Genomic DNA, 6,242 nt, shown 5'->3' with positions numbered 1-6,242 from the left:
GGTCAACAAAAGCACCAGATTAAATGAGTCATTTTGTTCATACGTGCAAAGGGACAAAAGTTATTTTTGACACATCTCGCCTTGTCTTGCCTATGATGACAAGTTTTGTTGTCTCTTCACTCCAGAAGTGTCTCAACTTCCCACAGCTTCACATTATGTGTGTTGTTCTTTTTGTCTTCGACTCACTTTATGACAGTTACATTTTCTATGATTATGGTTTCTTTTGGAGAGTCACATATGCAAGACAACGAAATAAACCAAGATTAAAAACTATACATGCATGAACATATCAAAGTGAAATCTGTTTATGAACCCAACTTCTCACATTCAGATAACTGCCATTATCTGATGGAGCATATGGCATCATGCTGTTCATGTCATCACAATATGATAATTTCCGATGTGTGATAACGATCAGGTTCGAGTGAACAGACTGATCCACTCATGCCTAATGTCAAGTGAAAATGTATGTCCATCATGTCATGCACATTATACACTATGTACATGCATTTTCCTCTTTCTGATCATTTATGTCACATAAAAATAACCTATATGACAAATTCTTCCCAGACGCAAATAAATCAGCCGAGCATTTCCAAGATAATTCTCTCAACTCTCAGCAACATTAATATCTTCAATTTGAACTTATGATGGTGACACTTTATGGACACTTATGCTTCAGTCTCCACGAGAAAGAAATACTTGTTTTTCTGTGCCTGACTTGCCATTGAGTATTGGCTATGTATTGTTATTTATGAAAAATCCATGATTTCACAGCTGTTCAGCCTTCAATTCTTGCTTGGTTGATTTTATTGCTTTAGTGCTCTCAGCGCATATTGCTTTCCACATTATGGTGGTGACATTACATGTTGCATCTTGTATTCTTTTCTTCCCCCTGAAACACATTAATTGTTGCAGCTACAACAATCCACACATTACTAATGTTGTACTAGTGTTTTATTTAAAAAACAAAGTTCTGTATTTTGCTTAAAAATCAAGACGTAAAGTTAGTTTGCATAGGATGTCTTGGTAATATTCATTACGAGACTGACTATCCTGCTCTTCGAATGTTCAATTCCTGATGTTCAACATCCTTGCAATGATCCCCTGGTATGTTGTTTCTCATGTGTATTTTTTTCTTAAATCCTGACACACAATGCAACCTGTCACTGAGCAAATTTTAAGTGCCAGCGCATGGCCAAGCTGGGCCAATATGGTGCATCTGCTAATTGCCTTGAAGAACTGTGAGTCATGATAGGAAGGGTGTGTGTTAAAGGGCCAACACCAAGGAAGGATGCCAGCCGTGTGATCTAGCTCTTCAAGTCACAGTTCAAAAGACACCAAATGATGTCAATGACTGAGTTCATATCTCTGGAGAGCCACTAGATGCAGGCGGCATTCAAGTCTTGTCCTGACACTCTGAGCTTGGGGGCTGTGCTATCTATTTAGTCCCTTCAAAGTGTGGAATTGGCAGCTTATTTAAGGAGCAGTGTCAAGTTGTTTTAAATACCATTTTATCTCCTTGTAAAAACATCCATCACGCGCAGATGACGCAACATCTGCGTACTATTTTTGGACAGTCTTTTGGTGGCAGAGTAATTTATTGGTAAGAAGTGTCACCTCAGAGCGTGAAGATTTGGGTGTTTGATTCTGGCCCACAGAGCTTTTATTTGTCGAGTTTGGATGTTCTTCCTACGCCTGCGATGGCTTTCTTCAGATGAACAGGCTTCCTACCACAAGTCACAAGACATACTCATTTGCTTGATTGTCAACTTGATTGCCCAAAGGTGTTAATGTGTGCGTGGGTGATTGTCTGTCTCTCTGTGTTAACCTCATGATTGAGTGGTGCCGCTCAGGGTCTATCCTGCCTTTCACCCATTGATAAAGGCGGCAACCTCAGTGACTTCAGTCAGGATAAAGCAAGTAAGTAAAGAAAGAACATGAGTGACTTAATCCGATGTAATTTAATGTACTCATCCAGTTAGAATGTGTAAAAACACTTTGTTCCATGTCCTCTGCTTGCATCAATGTTCCACATATTAGTGCGCCGATATCTATGAATCGTAAACAAACTTGGCTGCTTGCATCAAGCGACATGATTTGTTTATTTATTTCTTGACATCAGGATGCAATCTGATAGAAATTGAGGGTATATATCTCAATCTAGCAATCCCTTCTTCTGATAAATTATTTTTTGGATGGATGGATGGATGGATGGATGGATGGATGGATGGATGGATGGATGGATGGTTTTCATAAGAAAATAAATTCTTTCCCCGTGTCTCTCTTTAACATCATTTTCAGTGTTGATGGGGAATTCTTTAAATTGAAATAATTGGTCCCACATCAACCGTGACTCCTTCCATTTCCACTTTGAAGCCAAAATGGTGTCTGCTGAACAGCAAGATTTAGTCTGGCATTTCACTTTAAAGTTTCTGACAGCACTCAAAGTGCGCTGCATTTTTAGCAAACTTCAGAGTGACAACACACTTATGCATGCAAAATGGTGTAAAAGTAAGTCTGCAGGTACTCAATTATGAACCCAGCATTGGATTTCTGGCCATTTTCCAGGTGTCTGTTGTCACATTTGGTAATATCCCCACGAGGAACAATTAAATTGCTCCGTCTCATCTTTCATCTTTCAGGGGAAAAAAAAAAAAAAACAGTGCTTTTTTTTTTCTTTCATTTCATTTTGTTTATTGATTTGGTTTCGCAAGAAATGTATGAGGATACAGATAAAGCTATCATCACACCAAAGACTCAACACAGTCCAAAAAAAATATGCAGCCTAACATACAGGCAAGACGGCAGTGATAACACGGAGAAGGTGTGCTGAGAAATATTAAGTTACATCGACGTGGGTCTTCTTTTGAATTTGCTCTTCTCTGTCACCTACCTGGAGGAGAATGTGCAACCTAACTATAAGCGTCGACCTCAGATTTAACACAAAGGACCAGGAATAGCTGCTATTAGCATTCTTTCCCCGTGTCTCTCTTTAACATGCCAGCAGGGTAAGCATACAAATTATCGTTGAGCCATGAAACCCAGCTCAACACATGCCGACCTGACTGAAAGAAAGCATGCTATTAGTTCAGGCAGACCGAAAATGTCATGCTTTGGTAATCTATCAGCTAATCACTTCACACACCAGTCTCCATTCATTCTTGTGTTTGAATAAATCGCTGTACACTGATTTTCGCCGGCGCATCCATTCAGCTGTGACGTAAAACTTTACCATCACATCCCTGAACCCAATCTGATATTGTGTATCCAGTGGCTCTGATAACACCGTGCTGTTGTGGCCTCACTCCGTGAACACCCATGGGTGGATTTGCATTACAGCCTGCGTATATCTTCAGCATGTGGCTCTGGATGGGCAGGGGCAGCTTACCGTCAAATAGAAATCTGTTTCGGTTTGTTGACATAGGACGTTTCATATCAAACGACTGAATTGAATACATGTTCTTTTGTGGGGCACCTTTTGCTTACAGTGTATCATGACATAAATCAAAATGAATGATTCACTGTACAGTTGCCAACAATTTAACATGAAAATCGTAAAGCCTGAATCCTTTATTCATATATATATATATATATAGATAGATAGATAGATAGATAGATAGATAGATAGATAGATATATGACAGGGGGAGGCCAAGACTACTAGCCACCACCAGAGGATGAGCTACTACCTGAATACCGCAGACAGCAGAAACCTGATGAGAATGAGGAGGAGCAGGTAAAATGGAGCGACAAGCCCCTACACGGAATGAACCACCGCCAGAAAGAGGAAGTGGCTGGTTTCAAGAACACCTACCAGTGGATAGAAAATGTTGGACTGACGGACAACACGGAGGCACTAATCATGGCAGCACAAGAACAAGCACAGAGCACAAGGGCCATAGAGCATGTATCATCCATAGTAGATCAGACCCAAGGTGCAACTGTGCAAAGATGCCCCCGAGATGGTCCAACACATAGTAGCTGGGTGTAAGATTCAAGCAAAATCAACATATGTGGAGAGAGACAACCAAATGTCTCGGATAGAGTACAGAAACATCCGTATCCAGTATAGACTCCAAGGATCCAAATCCTGGTGGGAATCCACCAAAAGGTGGTTGGGAACAACAACCCTAAGATCCTGTGGGACTTCAGCTTCCAGACTGACAAACAGCTGCTGGCTAACCAACCGGACATTGTGTTGGTTTGTCAAACAACGCAAGAGGGCAATAGTGACAGATGTGGCGGTACCAGCAGAAAGTAACATCAGAAAGAAAGAACACAAAAAGGGTTGAAAGAACAGCTGAAACAGATGTGGAGGGTTTAAGTTGACATGGTCTCTGCAGTAGGGGGGGGGAAACCCCAAACTAGGAGAGTGGCCACAGCAAATCCCAGGAACAACATCTAAAGCCTCATTCCAGAAGAGAGCAAACCTAGGAACAACTAAGATACTGCGAAAAAACCTTAAACTCGACATCAAGAAGATGGTACAGATATCCACCCCACAAGGTTAAGAGGGTGATTATTTTTTTCATCCTCCAAACCAACACATATATATTTCTGACCATTTAGTTGGCACAGATATTCTAGGTATTAGAAATAGAAATACGCTGTTCATATGCTGTCAGATAAACCAGTGTCTTTTTAGTTTTTCTCACCACATGTTGCAATTAGAAACATTAGGAATGTACTGCAAAGCACTTTCAACACAAAGTATTTTTGACAGTTAATTATGACGGCTCCCTTTATTCTCTTTATGTGTGATCAGTCACTAAATTTGCAACACAGCGAATAATGGCCACTGAGTCTGTGCTATTAGAGGACTTTGTAATGAGAGCCTGCTGATTTTTGACAAATTACCATGCTTGCGTGCGTGTGTGTTCAGGTATACATACATACATCACATTATGGGGACTTGCTTTTTTTGCGGGGACAAAAAGACAAAAATGACCACGTTCCGAGATGAAGTCACGTTTTACGGTGAAAATGAGAGCTTTTGATGTGATATATGATAAGCTAAAAATGACATTAATATTAATGTTGTCAGAGAGTGTAATTTTAACCAAATATACTCAGATGATGCACAAGTACAGTTTATGAACCTATATATATTTTTAATATCTAATAGTGTATCTATATCTTGCTGTAATATGGATATTTCCTCAATTTAAAGGCCAAAGCAATGAAGGACATCACCCACTCACAGACCACTGGGGAGGACTGTATTTGCCTGCCCAGCAGTTTAAAAACAGAAAGCCATAATAATGTGTGGTCATATATCAACAACAATTTTAGGAAATCCTTAATCTTTTATAGCATTTGAATAGAATCACACACACTGGAGACGTTGCCACAGTGCATCCTGCCTTCGCCCTTTGTTAGCTGAACAGGATAAATTGATATCTAAGATAGATGGATGGAATCCCAAGCGAAGCCACAGAGACCTCTCTGCCTTGATATAAATATCCTAATTATTCCATGTGACATGTGCTGAACAGGAGGTGAGGATAAGCTGGCTTGGGATCGATCACAAGGGCACAAACAGAGAAATCTCATTTTCACTGACATTTTTCCTTTTGTGAGTTACCACCGTACCAATGCCATAATATGAACACCCTTTGTGTTTTAGTTCTTGTGATCATTTTTATTTAGTATTTTTATTAAAAACAATCAACCTGGCCTGATCGGGGTTCATGTGTGATTCACAATCTCTAAACTACATTAATTCTTGAAAGTTCAGTGAAATTTTCCATCTGTCCCTAGTTCTTTTAGGCTTTTATCACATGAGGAGTTTCAGTTATGTGCATGGTAGAACAATAACAAGGATTTACACTACAGTACTGATTAGTCTGAGAGCAGCAGTCGCTCCTTGGCCTCTTCACACTGCCTCGATGTTCCCGTGGTTGGTTTTGATGCGCTTTCAGGTGATAAGATTCACGAATACGGATCCTTTTACTCTTTTTGCAGGATTCGCCCTCTGTTTTGGCAAAGCTCTTGACATGTCAGTACCTTGATTAGAATAATAATGCGAGTGGAGAACAGGAACGGGTTGATGAAATACTGAGGCAATGGTGAGCCTGGCTGTTTTGCTCTGCTTTACCTGACAGACATTTTTCCTTATAAATCAGAATCATCCTTCTTGGACTGATACAAATAAGTTTTTGTGATTCATAGGATATATATATATATATATATATATGTGTGTGTGTGTGTGTGTGTGTGTGTGGGTCGCTGAACAAGACT

This window comes from Lipophrys pholis (assembly GCF_963383615.2).
Source record: "Lipophrys pholis genome assembly, chromosome: 12".
Lineage (NCBI taxonomy): Eukaryota > Metazoa > Chordata > Actinopteri > Blenniiformes > Blenniidae > Lipophrys > Lipophrys pholis.
This window is presented reverse-complemented; position numbering follows the sequence as displayed.